Source organism: Haliotis asinina, unplaced genomic scaffold (assembly GCF_037392515.1).
Source record: "Haliotis asinina isolate JCU_RB_2024 unplaced genomic scaffold, JCU_Hal_asi_v2 scaffold_17, whole genome shotgun sequence".
Classification (NCBI taxonomy): Eukaryota; Metazoa; Mollusca; class Gastropoda; order Lepetellida; family Haliotidae; genus Haliotis; species Haliotis asinina.
Genome location: NW_027133889.1, coordinates 2320664 through 2338511, shown reverse-complemented (window position 1 = coordinate 2338511; position 17848 = coordinate 2320664). Strand labels below are relative to the sequence as shown.

Sequence of the window (17848 nt, the reverse complement as noted above, 5' to 3'; positions counted from 1 at the left end):
CCGCACCCACGTGCATGTACACTATTTACTACATCTTTACCGCTATCTCCACTTTGTGATATTTACTAGCACATACTATCTACTCCACCCTCCCCTGTGTGTTCACTATTTACTACGTCTTTACCACTACCTCCACTTTGTGATATCTACTAGCATACACTCTCCATCCGCACCCACGTGCATGTACACTATTTACTACATCTTTACCGCTATCTCCACTTTGTGATATTTACTAGCATACACTATCCCTCCCCACCCATCTCTATATGTACACAATTTACTGCACTTTAAAAGAGGGATCTCCTACACTTTGTGATATCTGCTAGCATACACTATCTATTCCCACCTTTCCCTTCATGTACAATATTTGCAACATCTTACCCAATATCTCCACTTTGTGATATCTACTAGCATACACTCTCCATCCGCACCCACGTGCATGTACACTATTTACTACATCTTTACCGCTATCTCCACTTTGTGATATTTACTAGCACATACTATCTACTCCACCCTCCCCTGTGTGTTCACTATTTACTACATCTTTATCGGTATCTCCACTTTGTGATATTTACTAGCACATGCTATCTACTCCACCCTCCCCTGTGTGTTCACTATTTACTACATCTTTATCGGTATCTCCACTTTGTGATATTTACTAGCACATACTATCTACTCCACCCTCCCCTGTGTGTTCACTATTTACTACATCTTTATCGGTATCTCCACTTTGTGATATTTACTAGCACATACTATCTACTCCACTATCCCCTGTGTGTTCACTATTTACTACATCTTTATCGGTATCTCCACTTTGTGATATTTCCTAGCACATACTATCTACTCCACCCTCCCCTGTGTGTTCACTATTTACTACGTCTTTATCGGTATCTCCACTTTGTGATATTTCCTAGCACATACTATCTACTCCACCCTCCCCTGTGTGTTCACTATTTACTACATCTTTATCGGTATCTCCACTTTGTGATATTTCCTAGCACATACTATCTACTCCACCCTCCCCTGTGTGTTCACTATTTACTACGTCTTTATCGGTATCTCCACTTTTTGATATTTCCTAGCACATACTATCTACTCCACCCTCCCCTGTGTGTTCACTATTTACTACATCTTTATCGGTATCTCCACTTTGTGATATTTCCTAGCACATACTATCTACTCCACCCTCCCCTGTGTGTTCACTATTTACTACGTCTTTATCGGTATCTCCACTTTGTGATATTTCCTAGCACATACTATCTACTCCACCCTCCCCTGTGTGTTCACTATTTACTACATCTTTATCGGTATCTCCACTTTGTGATATTTCCTAGCACATACTATCTACTCCACCCTCCCCTGTGTGTTCACTATTTACTACGTCTTTATCGGTATCTCCACTTTTTGATATTTCCTAGCACATACTATCTACTCCACCCTCCCCTGTGTGTTCACTATTTACTACATCTTTATCGGTATCTCCACTTTGTGATATTTCCTAGCACATACTATCTACTCCACCCTCCCCTGTGTGTTCACTATTTACTACATCTTTATCGGTATCTCCACTTTGTGATATTTCCTAGCACATACTATCTACTCCACCCTCCCCTGTGTGTTCACTATTTACTACGTCTTTATCGGTATCTCCACTTTGTGATATTTCCTAGCACATACTATCTACTCCACCCTCCCCTGTGTGTTCACTATTTACTACGTCTTTATCGGTATCTCCACTTTGTGATATTTACTAGCACATACTATCTACTCCACCCTCCCCTGTGTGTTCACTATTTACTACATCTTTATCGGTATCTCCACTTTGTGATATTTCCTAGCACATACTATCTACTCCACCCTCCCCTGTGTGTTCACTATTTACTACATCTTTATCGGTATCTCCACTTTGTGATATTTCCTAGCACATACTATCTACTCCACCCTCCCCTGTGTGTTCACTATTTACTACGTCTTTATCGGTATCTCCACTTTGTGATATTTCCTAGCACATACTATCTACTCCACCCTCCCCTGTGTGTTCACTATTTACTACGTCTTTATCGGTATCTCCACTTTGTGATATTTACTAGCACATACTATCTACTCCACCCTCCCCTGTGTGTTCACTATTTACTACATCTTTATCGGTATCTCCACTTTGTGATATTTCCTAGCACATACTATCTACTCCACCCTCCCCTGTGTGTTCACTATTTACTACATCTTTATCGGTATCTCCACTTTGTGATATTTCCTAGCACATACTATCTACTCCACCCTCCCCTGTGTGTTCACTATTTACTACGTCTTTATCGGTATCTCCACTTTGTGATATTTCCTAGCACATACTATCTACTCCACCCTCCCCTGTGTGTTCACTATTTACTACGTCTTTATCGGTATCTCCACTTTGTGATATTTACTAGCACATACTATCTACTCCACCCTCCCCTGTGTGTTCACTATTTACTACATCTTTATCGGTATCTCCACTTTGTGATATTTCCTAGCACATACTATCTACTCCACCCTCCCCTGTGTGTTCACTATTTACTACATCTTTATCGGTATCTCCACTTTGTGATATTTCCTAGCACATACTATCTACTCCACCCTCCCCTGTGTGTTCACTATTTACTACATCTTTACCGCTATCTCCACTTTGTGATATTTACTAGCACATACTATCTACTCCACCCTCCCCTGTGTGTTCACTATTTACTACGTCTTTATCGGTATCTCCACTTTGTGATATTTCCTAGCACATACTATCTACTCCACCCTCCCCTGTGTGTTCACTATTTACTACGTCTTTATCGGTATCTCCACTTTGTGATATTTCCTAGCACATACTATCTACTCCACCCTCCCCTGTGTGTTCACTGTTTACTACGTCTTTATCGGTATCTCCACTTTGTGATATTTCCTAGCACATACTATCTACTCCACCCTCCCCTGTGTGTTCACTATTTACTACATCTTAACCCTATCTCCACTTTGTGATATTTCCTAGCACATACTATCTACTCCACCCTCCCCTGTGTGTTCACTATTTACTACGTCTTTATCGGTATCTCCACTTTGTGATATTTCCTAGCACATACTATCTACTCCACCCTCCCCTGTGTGTTCACTGTTTACTACGTCTTTATCGGTATCTCCACTTTGTGATATTTCCTAGCACATACTATCTACTCCACCCTCCCCTGTGTGTTCACTATTTACTACGTCTTTACCGCTATCTCCACTTTGTGATATTTACTAGCACATACTATCTACTCCACCCTCCCCTGTGTGTTCACTATTTACTACGTCTTTATCGGTATCTCCACTTTGTGATATTTCCTAGCACATACTATCTACTCCACCCTCCCCTGTGTGTTCACTGTTTACTACGTCTTTATCGGTATCTCCACTTTGTGATATTTCCTAGCACATACTATCTACTCCACCCTCCCCTGTGTGTTCACTATTTACTACATCTTAACCCTATCTCCACTTTGTGATATTTCCTAGCACATACTATCTACTCCACCCTCCCCTGTGTGTTCACTATTTACTACGTCTTTGTCGCTATCTCCACTTTGTGATATCTAGTAGCCCCTACTATCTACTCCACTATCCCCTGTGTGTTCACTATTTACTACATCTTTACCGCTCTCTCCACTTTGTGATATTTCCTAGCACATACTATCTACTCCACCCTCCCCTGTGTGTTCACTATTTACTACATCTTTACCGCTCTCTCCACTTTGTGATATTTCCTAGCAGATGCTATCTACTCCACCCTGCCCTGTGTGTTCACTATGTACTACATCTTTATCGGTATCTCCACTTTGTGATATTTCCTAGCACATACTATCTACTCCACCCTCCCCTGTGTGTTCATTATTTACTACATCTTTACCGCTCTCTCCACTTTGTGATATTTCCTAGCAGATGCTATCTACTCCACCCTGCCCTGTGTGTTCACTATTTACTACATCTTTATCGGTATCTCCACTTTGTGATATTTACTAGCACATACTATCTACTCCACCCTCCCCTGTGTGTTCACTATTTACTACATCTTTATCGGTATCTCCACTTTGTGATATTTACTAGCACATACTATCTACTCCACCCTCCCCTGTGTGTTCACTATTTACTACGTCTTTATCGGTATCTCCACTTTGTGATATTTCCTAGCACATACTATCTACTCCACCCTCCCCTGTGTGTTCACTATTTACTACATCTTAACCCTATCTCCACTTTGTGATATTTCCTAGCACATACTATCTACTCTACCCTCCCCTGTGTGTTCACTATTTACTACATCTTTGTCGCTATCTCCACTTTGTGATATTTCCTAGCACATACTATCTACTCCACCCTCCCCTGTGTGTTCACTATTTACTACGTCTTTGTCGCTATCTCCACTTTGTGATATCTAGTAGCCCATACTATCTACTCCACTATCCCCTGTGTGTTCACTATTTACTACATCTTTACCGCTCTCTCCACTTTGTGATATTTCCTAGCACATACTATCTACTCCACCCTCCCCTGTGTGTTCACTATTTACTACATCTTTACCGCTCTCTCCACTTTGTGATATTTCCTAGCAGATGCTATCTACTCCACCCTGCCCTGTGTGTTCACTATGTACTACATCTTTATCGGTATCTCCACTTTGTGATATTTCCTAGCACATACTATCTACTCCACCCTCCCCTGTGTGTTCACTATTTACTACGTCTTTATCGGTATCTCCACTTTGTGATATTTCCTAGCACATACTATCTACTCCACCCTCCCCTGTGTGTTCACTACTTACTACATCTTTATCGGTATCTCCACTTTGTGATATTTCCTAGCACATACTATCTACTCCACCCTCCCCTGTGTGTTCACTACTTACTACATCTTTATCGGTATCTCCACTTTGTGATATTTCCTAGCACATACTATCTACTCCACCCTCCCCTGTGTGTTCACTATTTACTACGTCTTTATCGGTATCTCCACTTTGTGATATTTCCTAGCACATACTATCTACTCCACCCTCCCCTGTGTGTTCACTATTTACTACATCTTTATCGGTATCTCCACTTTGTGATATCTAGTAGCACATACTATCTACGCCACTATCCCCTGTGTGTTCACTATTTACTACATCTTAACCCTTTCTCCAGTTTGCGGTATCTAGTAGCATACACTATCCACATACACTACACACTATCCATTATTCACCATAACCATTTCTCATAACCTTATTCAATATTTTATTACAATCAAATCCATCCATATCATCCACGCGTACCATCTGTCAATAAGTGCTTATCGTATCAAACGAATCTTCTAATATACACTAGTACTTCACCCGTATACCCCACACACATTGTGCTGTCATCCCAGTGGCAACTCCGACCTACGTACCCTACTGCACAATCACAGGGTGTTTATGTTATCGTGACATGCATTGTTAATCTAAAAATACCCTCTTGCGTTGCTTCGTTTACCTCCTCCCCACAAACATCCAAAGCGACCATACAAAATACTTCAAATCCGTGTCAGACCTATAGGTTTCAGGTTATTCCTTATAAAATACGCTCCAATATACACTATATTTAACTGCATCAAAGTGAAACAGATCTGGTCTTTAAAAGTTAGTGAGTGAGTGAGTTTAGTTTTACGCCGCACTCAGCAATATTACAGCTGTATGGCGGCGGTCTGTAAATAATCGAGTCTGGACCAGACAATCCAGTGATCAACAACATGAGCATCGATCTGCGCAATGGGGAACCGATGACACGCGTCAACCAAGTCAGCGAGCCTGACCACCCGATCCCGTTAGTCGCCTCTTACGACAAGCTGAGTCGGCTTTTATGGCAAGCATGGGTTGCTGAAGGCCTATTCTACTCCGGGACCTTCACAGGTCCTTTAAAAGTTAAATTACACAGATCGTGCATAAGGTAACACGAGAAATGGCGTCTAATATAGGATAGACAATGACAGGACTGCCTGTTTGATTGACACTGGGCTGTATAAGCTTAAAGTGTGACAAAGGTAGATACTTTAACATCTACCATCTGTGTGTTTCTCTTATTTTAACTGTATCTATATCAGGAGAATTTTACTTGGATATTTTGAAACATGACGACACACCTACCTGGAAGTTCGACTTCCTTGTTGTACATGTCACTGCCGGGTCAGATCTTAATGAGCGATATTTATCGTATTCGAATTGTTGTATGTTACCTAGTGCATTGGCAATGGCCGTGCAAACTGGATCGTTTATGATATTGAATGGCATGTTAATATAAATGTCTGCTAGTTTTACTAGTCTTGTGCGGGGCCCATGTGACGTGGTAGGAGAGTGCTGTACAGCTAATATATATATATATATACGTGTTATACATATATATATATATATATATACGTTAACACAAATCATTAATTTGATTTTTAATAAACGGAAACCTGTGACATGAATGTTTTTACTAAGATTTATTTGCATATAATGCCGGATAATATGAATTCAAAAGCTTTGTACATTTGCAATACCCTTTCGCTTTAGTAGTTTCACATTTTGTACGTTTGAAGTAAACATTCTTCTTGTTTGATGGTAAACAGGATCTGTATGTGAATAGCATACGCGCATATAAGTCTATATCCAACACGCACTTTCTCCCATCTTTCAACTCTGGCCTTCACTTCCTCGCGAATACGACCATACTTCGATTTCTTTTAAAATTATACAACACATGCAGTACATCGCCTCTCCACCTCGCCGTGGTCAGGGTAGGAAACACGTGTCTCCCACTCATTAATCTCTCACCAGGTAAATGAAACGGTTCTGTTCGCGTATAAATTGTAAATAAACATTTCAACAATTTTGTAAATAGATTTGATTCTGTTTTAACAATTGGTGCGTTTTTATCTGAGACACTGTCTGTGTACAAATATCTCAGACTGAGAGAATTGCAAGAATCTAACTAACCCTCAAAGAGTTATCTTATAAACCATTGATACGACATCTTAATCCTTATCTCGAGTTTGTAATATCTACTGGCATACACCCCCACGCCCCCTTCTCTCAACCACTACAATACACTGTCCATTCTCACCCCTAACCCCACCCCACACAGTGTATGTACACCATTTATACCACATCTTAATCCCAATCTGCACTTTTTAATATCTACTAGCATACACTATACGCAATCACAACCCCTGTATGTACACCATTCCTACCACATCTTACCCTCATTCTCTACTTTGTGAGATCTACTAACATATACTGTCCACTCTCGTCCACAAAACTAGCCATAAAAGGTGACTATGCTTGTCGTAAGAGGCGACTAACGGGATCGGGTGGTCAGACTAGCTGACTTGGTTGACACATGTCATCGGTTCCCCATTGCGCAGATCGATGCTCATGTTGTTGATCACTGGATTGTCTGGTCCAGACTCGATTATTTACAGACCGTCGCCATATAGCTGGAATATTGCTAAGTGCGACGTAAAACTAAACTCACTCACTCACTCACAAAACTAGCGCTACCCACCAGTACTCACAATTTGCTACACCTTTACCCCCACTGCATTCTCCATAACCATACACACCTCCTGCTATCACTGTTTTAAGATTTTAACTCTGCCTGTGTCTTTCACGCGTTCCAACTACCACTAAACACTTAAAGTATCAAACGAATCTTCTAGTATATACTAGCTCTCCACCCATATATACCACACACCTTGTGCTGTCAGCCTAGTTGCAACTCCGGCCTACATACAAAATCGCCGGATGTTTAGGTCATCGTGACATGTCTCTGGCTTTGTTAATCTAAAAATACCCTGTTCTACCTGTCGCGTTTCTTCGCTTACGCCGACTGGAAAGCATTCGTGGATATGATACTTCAAATTCTTGTGTCGGGTTATTTCTTGTAAAATACGCTCCAATCAACACCCTGATTATTTGCCACAGAGTCAAAAGATCTGCTTTTGCTGTTTAAGAGCTATATTACAAGGATTGCGCTAAACGCATTAGGAGGAATGACGTCACAGGTAAGATTAGCAAGGATAGGATAAGCTGTTTATTTTGACGCTCGGCTGTATAAGCTTAAAGTGTGACAAAAGTAGGTAATTTATCATCTACCATCTACATATGTTTCTAATTTTGATTGGAACCATATCTGTATCAAAACAGTTTTACTGGGATATGTTGAGACAGGACAGGATACACCTACCTTGAGGTTCGGCTTCCTTGTTGTACATGTCACTTCCGGGTCAGATCTTTATGCGCTAGTTTCATCGTTATTGAATTGTAGCAGGTTACCCAGTGCATTGATATGGTCGTACAAACTGGGTTATTTGACAACACTGAAAAATATATTGAGATAGATATCTACCAGTTTTACTACAGTCTCGTGGTGGGTCCATGTGATTTGGTAAGAAAGTCATATATAATATCTGCTCTAACCAAACATCTCCACAGAGTTATGCATTTTGTAACTATACGTCAGTAGAATGCATTAATGTGATGACTAAATAAATTCAAACCTCTTACATGAATGCCTTTCCTAAAATTTCATATTTACATTCAATGCCGGCAAATATAACTTCAAAAGCTTTGCACAATAACTTTTGACTTTAATAGTTTCAAGTTTTTCCGTTTATATATAAGTAACATATCTTGTTGTTTGATAACAAATAATATATGTATATGAATAAGATACATTCGTACATATCCCTGTTTCTTTATTCTCAGTAAAAGTTCTACACACAATTTCTCCCAGTTTTTAACTTTGGGAAATATGGCAGCGTGTCAGCTCCTCTCAAGTACAACCATGTTTCGATTCCTTAAAGAATTGCACGACCTATATCTATGCAGTACGTTGCATCTCTCCCTCGCCGTGATCCGGTTAGGAAACATTAATACAATCACCCAGGCAGCTGTCTTTCACTCAATCAATCTCTCTCCAGCCAAATACAAGGCTTTGTTCGCATATAAATTGTAAGTAAACACTGACTCACTTTGATTGGAGAATGTTCTAATGTCATGTTTCCCGGCTGAGAAAATACCGATCGAGTCAAAATGAGATCAGCTGCACTTGACGCCTATCAGTCACAATGGCAAGTCCCGCCCCTAAGCGCAAACGATGTGAAATTACTGCCGCACGAAAAGGTGAAATTTGTAGATACAAAGAGAAAAATCCTAAAGCCAGTTTTGATCTGATTAGCAAACACTTTGGTCAAGAATTCGGACACCCAATCGGCAAGAGCACAATTTTGGACATTTGGCATAATAAGTAGAAATGGCTAAACATTGCAGAAGATTCAGCTTCTTTAACTAGGGCAAGAAATGCTAAACATCAAACATTAGAGGAGGCTCTGTATGCTTGGACAAATGAAATGACCAGTAAGAAGGCCTCGGTCAGTGATGATATCCTGTTAGAAAAGGCTAAGGGATTTGGAAACATAATGGACATTCATGATTTTGGCTATTGACGCGGGTGGCTTTACCGCTTCAAATCACGTTATTCAATTTCGAAACAAGTTTATCAAGGGGAAGCAGCTAGTACTGATAAACTGCCGTTATTCGTGGGCGAGAGGAGCTGAAAGAATATGACGAAGAGGACATCTTCAATATTGATGAGACAGGATTGTTCTACAAACTCGGACCAAACCACATCCTAGCAAGTCAGAAAATGCCCGGCACAAAGAAATCTAAAGAAAGGATCACATCGCCTTGTGTGAGAATGCAACCGACACAAGTCAAAATCAAGCCATTTTTGATCGCAAAAAACGAGACGTCCCAGATGTTTTGGAAGAAGAAATGCCGATGACTTCGTTGACATCGACAACCATGCAGAATCTAGCCCCTCGCTGTCGTCGGATGAAATTGTATCTATGGCCACAAGTGCCGACAACGACCCAGAAGATGCTGACGATGAGCACGAACCGACACCTCCCCTACTGTCAGCCAAATGAGAGCCTAAATGGACTCTATGATAAATTATTTCGAGTGTGTTGGAGATGAAAAGAACTTGGAGACAATGGTCAGCATGCGTGTGTCTTTTATTGGAGATTTCTTCCAATGCAAGTGAGTGTCTGAGTTTTGGTATGTGTAACACTATGAATAATCTATCCAGACATTGCACTGATTGATTGTTAATATTCAAGTTGTTATATCTACAAACTGTAATAAAGTCATTTGATACATGTACACGTTCGTATGTTCTTGTCTCAGTATGTCAAAGGGAAGTAACTCTGCTGAAGTGGTGTTTGTTTCAGTAGTCCGCACGCTTCACTATCCGAACATTTTTAATGAAAAACAGAAATGTCCGGACTAACGCGGTAATTTGGATCACATCAGCTATACTTCCTAAGAGTCATCCCAACAATGAAAGTGCATTACAAAGTTTTGAAGAGGATGAGCTCACAGTCTTTACTGACTACATCGCGGACTTTGTGTGCTGGAGATTATCTGCTTTATTCTGCAACAGGAATCAGTGTAAGAATCCTAGAATTCTACTTTACTTAGAAGGTGTATACTAAAACCAAAAAAGTATGTTTCATTATAATCATCGATATGTTGATAGACTGTGTACTCTAGTCTTCAGCTACAGACCAACTCGAGCGGGTGGTCAGAGTCGCTGATTTGGTTGGCACTAGTCATCGTATCCCAGTTGTGTGGTTCGAAGCTCATAACGTTGATAATCAGATTGCCCGGTCCGGACTCGATTATTTACAGACCTTCGACATATAGCTGCAATATTGCTGAGTGTGGCGTAAAACCAAACTCACTAACTCATTAGTACGTACTACAGACTGTTGTGTACACAAAACCACTAACATGCACTGCAGTTTATATAACATTACTAGTGCGCATTACGGTGTATGCAACACTCTTAGGACCGTTGTAGGGTATATAACTAACTCACGTTGTAGGTTATATAACTATCTCACGTTGTAGGGTATATAACTATCTCACGCTGTAGGGTATATAACTATCTCACGTTGCAGGGTATATAACTATCTCACGTTGTAGGGTATATAACTATCTCACGTTGTAGGGTATATAACTAACTCACGTTGTAGGGTATATAACTATCTCACGTTGCAGGGTATACAACTATCTCACGTTGTAAGGTATATAACTAACTCACGTTGTAGGGTATATAACTAACTCACGTTGTAGGGTATATAACTATCTCACGTTATAGGGTATATAACAAACTCCGGCATGACACGTACATGAAACAACGTAGGGTATATGTCTTTCCACCTTCAATACATCTTCATCTCCACATATGATGGTGTTATTCTGTGTATTAAGGGTGTTGTAGTGTGCTGCGTGTCGCACTTAGTTTAAACATACGTTGGAAAATTAACTACGTAAACATGAATATATCTTTTACGAGGATAAAAGTACAGTTTCATCTCCTTAGAAAACTTTGGCACTCACATGTAGGTGGATACACGACCTATTTACTACAATACAAGAGACGCATCTTCAGGTAGAGTGGTACTGTGTCAGAAGATGTAGTGGTCGGGTGAGGTTTGATGTGTTTGACAACGGCGTCAGATCTGCATGGGAACGTCGCATGCATTGTAAGAAAGACGTTTGATGTCTGTATTGTACCGCTTGTCTATGAAGTCTCGCATGTGGCATTTATAACTTTATTCAGTAGGAAGGCCACAGGCCCATGTACAATGTACGATACAACATAAGACGACTGATGTGCACAATACTATTAACAAATGCAATTTTTGTATACATTTACAATAATAGTGTGTTGCGTCGCATCAAAGCTTCTTTAATATATTTTGCATACATATATAAATAGTTGCTGTTTTCACATTGCAGAGGGCGGGTAAGAGAGTTGGAATCTATACAGACAAAACATTTATATTTATATCGTGTTCGTAAATTATTGTATTGTGGGCAAATAAGCATGAAATGAACCACAAAATGGACAAAATCTTAATTCTCTTGGGATATTATTCCTTCTGCCTGTATTCTTTGTAATGTTTAATTCACCTAATCTTAAAAGTGATAAATATCTTCTTAAATCTCTATCATATAAAATTGACAAATATGATTCCATGTTAATCACACTTTTTAAACATGAATAGAACTCTAAATTAGAATGCTCATTTAACATAGAAAATATACACTGAATGTTACAATCTTTGACTCTTTGTTTAACAAATAAGTCAGTGCTAACAATATTCTGAAAATTCCATAAATGAACATCAATTTCTCAGATGGATGCTCATGCTATTGATCATTGCATTGTCTGGTACAGACAATTGTTTACCATATAACTGGAATACTACTGAGTGCGGCCTAAAACTAAACTAACTCACTCACCCAAATTTTCCCCTGTTCTCATTTGTTGCATTCCCGATACACCACAAATGGGCGGCAACCTTTTATGTCTTTTATTTCTCGTCCAGCACGCATGTGCGATGAACGAATGTGAAAAGTCAGCGGAGAGGAGCCACGCGCTTTCAACACGAAGTCATCAAAGGGACCCATGAAGATTCGGGGTGGGAATTGGTGTCCAGTAAACCGAACAGTTTTAGAGGCGACTAATGGGATCGGGTGATGAGGTTTGCCGATTTTGTTGACACATATCATTGTTTCCCGATTGCCTAGAGCCATGATCATGCTTTTGATCACTGGATTGTCTGGTCCAGATTCGATTATTTACAGTCCGCCGCCTTACAGCTGGATTAAAATTAATGAGTGCGCCATAAAACTAAACTCACTCACTGCTATCTACAACTGAAATTGCAGATTGCGCGTCAAGATAAGCTATTGTCTCCGTCTGTTTTAAGAGAGTAAGATTTGTTTTGTCACTTTTTATGCAAAAACGTAATCTTTAGACGCTTGTGCAAAATTGACAATCCCGTTACGTGGAATGAAACTATGCATCCCTGGAGGGTTTACAGTTATCGAGGAAGGGTTCAAGAGTTGTCTCCCTTGTACTCTTGATCACGCTACGACTTAAATTGACTACATGAATAAGACCTAAAACTTTCATTGATAGTTGAAACAACTGATCGATAGTCTGTATAGGAAACGTCTCATACATTAGCATGTTAACATTGCCAACTTTCTGTCATAACCAAATACAACCAAGGCCATATCTAAATAGACAGGTGCCAATTCGAGATGTCATATGTCACTCTTTGAAATTGTGATGAAATATCACCTCAAAACGTGTGTAACATATACATGAAAGGTTATGTTTAATGCTCGATATATGCCTTGTCAACACTGTTTGAGTACATCATTCTAAGCTGACATCTGGCCAGGTTTGCCTTCATTAAATTTGCAGAATCTGTTCTTCACCGAGTCATTTTTGGTACGGTGGAGAGGTCGAGACATTTGGCTACTGTCCTTACATGCTGTTATGCAAGACTTTAATGGTTTATAATGGTACGACCGTTTCGGTGATTAAAATCCCGTATTTTTCAATATTTAGTGGTGTCTGTGTTAACACCGTCGCTTATGCTGAAGGTGTGGACATACATGTTCATTTGGGGGTCATTTGATGTCGAGTGAGTGAGTGAGGTGGAATTTCATGCCGCGTTTAGCTTTGACAATTTTCTAGCAATATCTGTGAGTGTCTGAGGACACTTAAAATGAACATTACGCAATGTGCTCAAGTAGGGAATCGAACCTGGTTCTTCAGGGTGACGAGTGAACGACAAGACCACAAGGCTATCCCAACGCCCCAGTTCTTTGTTGAACTGCTATTGGTGTGTTCCGCTTCCTCTGCTCAGGAATAAACCCAACTGTTACTCTTCCAGGGTTCCGTTGGATGAAACGATCGTAGCGCTAAAATTATCGTAACGATAAAGAGGCTTAAGCTTACGGTAGCCCCAGCACTGTGGTCGTTTCATGTAACAGGGCCCAGCTAGATCCCTCAGTGCAGACCAGTTTTCTGATTCCAGAATCCCAATTACAGTTATGGTGGCAAATCTGGCACCTAATAGTGAAGACCAACCTCATATTATGTGTGCTCCTCTCAAGTTACTGCATCCATGATTGTTAATGGACATAACTTTAATTACATCGCTTCTCAGTGTAGAGCAAAGGTGGAGACCGTCACAGATGATAACAAACATATCGTCGGTGTCGCAAAGATTTCCTGGTTTGGCTACGGCGTTGTTTACGGTGTTCAACATCCACGGCGAAAAGACGGCAGCATGACGCCCGAGAACTGGTTGATGGATAGACATTCCGATACTGCCCTCGTTGGCCAGCGTTTAATGACGTCGCAAACTATATAAGCTATATACGAGAATGACGTAGGTATGCACTCAGACACCACACACACGCATGGTGGAGCTCGTGAATCAACACTCGGTACCGCGGCCCGCCCACGTTTCCAAATGTTGATAAACACCACGAATTCGGCCAATGACCATGCTGGCTTTAGGAACCAAAGATAGAAAAAATGAAAAAGAATGTGCCTTTAAGTAACACTTAAGTAATCGCACGGAAACAAGCTGGAGGCGCTATGTGTGAATGTGTTTTAGGTCAAGTGTAGTTTGGAAACTTCTAGAACAACAGTTGGTTTACCAAGCGTGATACAGAACTGACACCGAGGCAGTAAGTCGGACATGGAGGGTAGTGGACAGAAGGTTGGCTATATCTTTTATCACGTATCACAGCACTCTTTTTCAGAACATGGAACAACGTACAGCGGTGAATTTGCTTTTTCAATTTTCAGGAGTTGTTAACAGGGACGAGGCCACGTTGCAGTCCCTTTAAACCAGACAGATCGATGAGTTAGGTTTTACACGGTATCAGCCATATCAAAGAGGAGAATGCTCTGAATAGACTTTAGAGGCAATGGAGTATGAAGTTAGGCTTAACAGGTTGATACTTTTATCACTGTACACTCATGTTTATGTTGACTGACTGAATATGGTTTTACGCCACCTTTGTTTCAGCAACACCACAGAGGGGTACGCCAGAAATAAGCTTCACACATTGTAAGGAGTGAACACATCAACCAACCCGCTCATTATGTTTCTGTAACAGTTGTAGAAGGAAAATATTCGAGGGGTCGGTCCCCATTTCCTATCAACAACCAACCGTGAAGGTCCGGACAGAATAGGCCTTCAGCAACCCATGCTTGCCATAAACGGCGACTCTGCCTGTCATTAGAGGCGACTAACGGTATCGGGTGGTCATTCTCGCTGACTTGGTTGACACATATCATCGGTTCCCAATTGCGCAGATCGATGCTCATGCTGTTGATCACTGGATTGTCTGGTCCAGACTCGATTATTTACAGGCCACCGTCACATAGCTGGAATACTGCTGTGTGCAGCGTAAAACTAAATTCACTCACTTTTTCTTAACTACAACACAAATTAGAGATTGTGAGTCAAGGTAAGCTATTGTCTCAGTGTGTTTTGTCACTTGTCAAGCCAAAACGTAATTTCCAGACAGTTACGCAACATGGTCACTTCCGTTACGTGAACTTACAGAATGAAAGTATGCAAGCCTGGAGATTTCACAGTTATTGAAGAAGGGTTCAAGAGTTGTCTCCCTTGACATACTTAATGGTTACAAAAGTAGTCACGGGAAAACGAACTTGGGTTGGCGTGGCAATCTTGATCTGGAGTTGAATATGAAGTGTTTATTAAGTGGATATGCCGTGGGAGATATAAACTAATATTCAGTGTCGAAGTATTACTGAAATATTGCTGACAATGTATATAACACTCGCACCACATATGACAAATCATCCTTGAGTTTTCAAAACAACTGTGGTACAGGTACCACAAGTACACATGGCGCTGCGTGTTAGACAACTAACACACGTTATTGGTATATACAAGAGCACTAGTTTGCATTACGGTGTATGCAACATCATGATTGACTGCATTGTTTTTTTTTGTTAAATTACGGGTGAATTTCGCGTCATATTGTGTTAAAACAATCAATATACTCAAATCACTTCATGAAATTTTATCGATATGTGGTGGACAGGGGTTCGTGACATGTGGCTGTTCTGGACACACAAGTAACAAACACGTGCAAATACTTCTATTCCAAACTGATGTGTAACAGTCCCGACCACAATACCAATAACTGTCATTGGCAATAATTGATGTTGAAGTTGTGGTCCAGCCTTGCAGATTAAGTTATTCAGTGAAATTTCATTAAATGACCGAAGCATATTGATTGTTGGTTCAAGAAATGAAACGAAATGGGTGACCCTCTTAGTTATTTCACAAAACATCTGAAATTTGTGTCATTCGAAATGCGATGGTGTAAAGTATACACCATAATCAGTCAAAACAATACCTTTATCCAGATTTCACCTGTTTACATAACACAGATTAATTAACTGCCAAAAAAATGACTTGATCAGTATTCCCAAATTTACATAGGTGTCTCCCTGTTATGGAGGTTATAATTTGACATACGGTTCACAAATACAGCATAAACATGAAACAATACCATTAATATCAATGGAATAATGAAACACGTTTGACCCTAGCTTCCCGCACAGAGTAACTTCCCTTTGACCGCAGTGATAGTTTCGTTATCAACCAAATACCAGGGAGACGTTTGAAAACAACTCTTACAACATTTTCTTAAGGAGACTAAGAGCATGCTGCATGATGGCTGTATTTGTTACCTAAGCAGAGTATCGAGACTCGACCTGCACTTTAGGCTTGTATTTGTATGTTCAGAAGCACAATGAACACGATGGGACGTCGAGATGATTTGAGGGATAGTGCAGTTCAGATTTGTAAACAAATATTTGAAACCTGACTGAAATATGACTTGAAACCGACGTCCTATAATACATTAGCGTCGGAATCAATGTTATATTAAATCCAATCGTGATCATATCACTACTAACAGTGAGACTATATACAAATTGTAGATTATCCCTGCTAATGATAAATTGATAAATTGCACGTGATTACATACAGGATGTTTTCATAAACGTACACCACATTCACGTGTCGACTGTTTCATAAGTGACTGGTCACATATTTATGGTAATGTGATTTAAGTTCGTATTTTTAATAACCTTTTTCCAACTCGTGAACCTATCTATGACAACGGAGCTGAAATAGAGTAATGCGTTCACCTGTGAATGACGCCTCATGACACTTTACTTTGTTCTTCCCTGTAAATATGTTTGTAATGGGGTCACTCTCACACAAACTAATGAGTGAGTGAGTATGGTTTTAAGAATTATTCCAGGAATATCACGACGGGGGACACCAGAAATGGGCTTCACATATTGTACCCATGAGGGTAATCGAAACAGTATCCTCGACGTGTCGGGCGAACGCCTTAACCACTAAGCTACCCGATTGCCCTTACCACACAACTGACGACTGGGTCTAGTTTTGACTGTATGTGTACACATGGACAGAAAATAACGAGTGCTAAAATTATAACCAAAGTAAAACAACTTTGAGTTATATCATGAATACATCCGTTAATGTTCTTTTCTTCAGACACATACAGTTTTTTTATGACGGAAGGTTTCGATTGAAAAGATATGATATACTATTTAAATGCATCCATAAATCACAAAAAGAATTCCATCAGATTCCGTATACAGATTTGCAGTTAGACTCATGAGTGATAACAGTTAGACACTGTTTGGAGATAAAAGGTCTAAAGAGAATGGGGATTAGCCAAAATTTTAGTTAGCTTTACTCTGCACTCAGCAATATTCCAGCTATATGGCAGCGGTCTGTAAATAATAGAATCTCGATCAGACAATACAGACATCAACAGCATGAGCATCGAGAGAGGGGAAGTGTGACAAGAAGTTCAGTAACAGCATCCCGCACAGAG

At 40.2% G+C, this 17848-nt stretch overlaps 1 protein-coding gene across 7 annotated transcripts in view; it reads right to left on the bottom strand.

Annotated features, from left to right (window-relative positions):
- Window positions 1-17848, bottom strand: part of LOC137269797 (protein wech-like) — a 298390-nt gene that overhangs the window by 258050 nt on the left and 22492 nt on the right. The gene's annotated exons all lie outside the window — the stretch shown is intronic.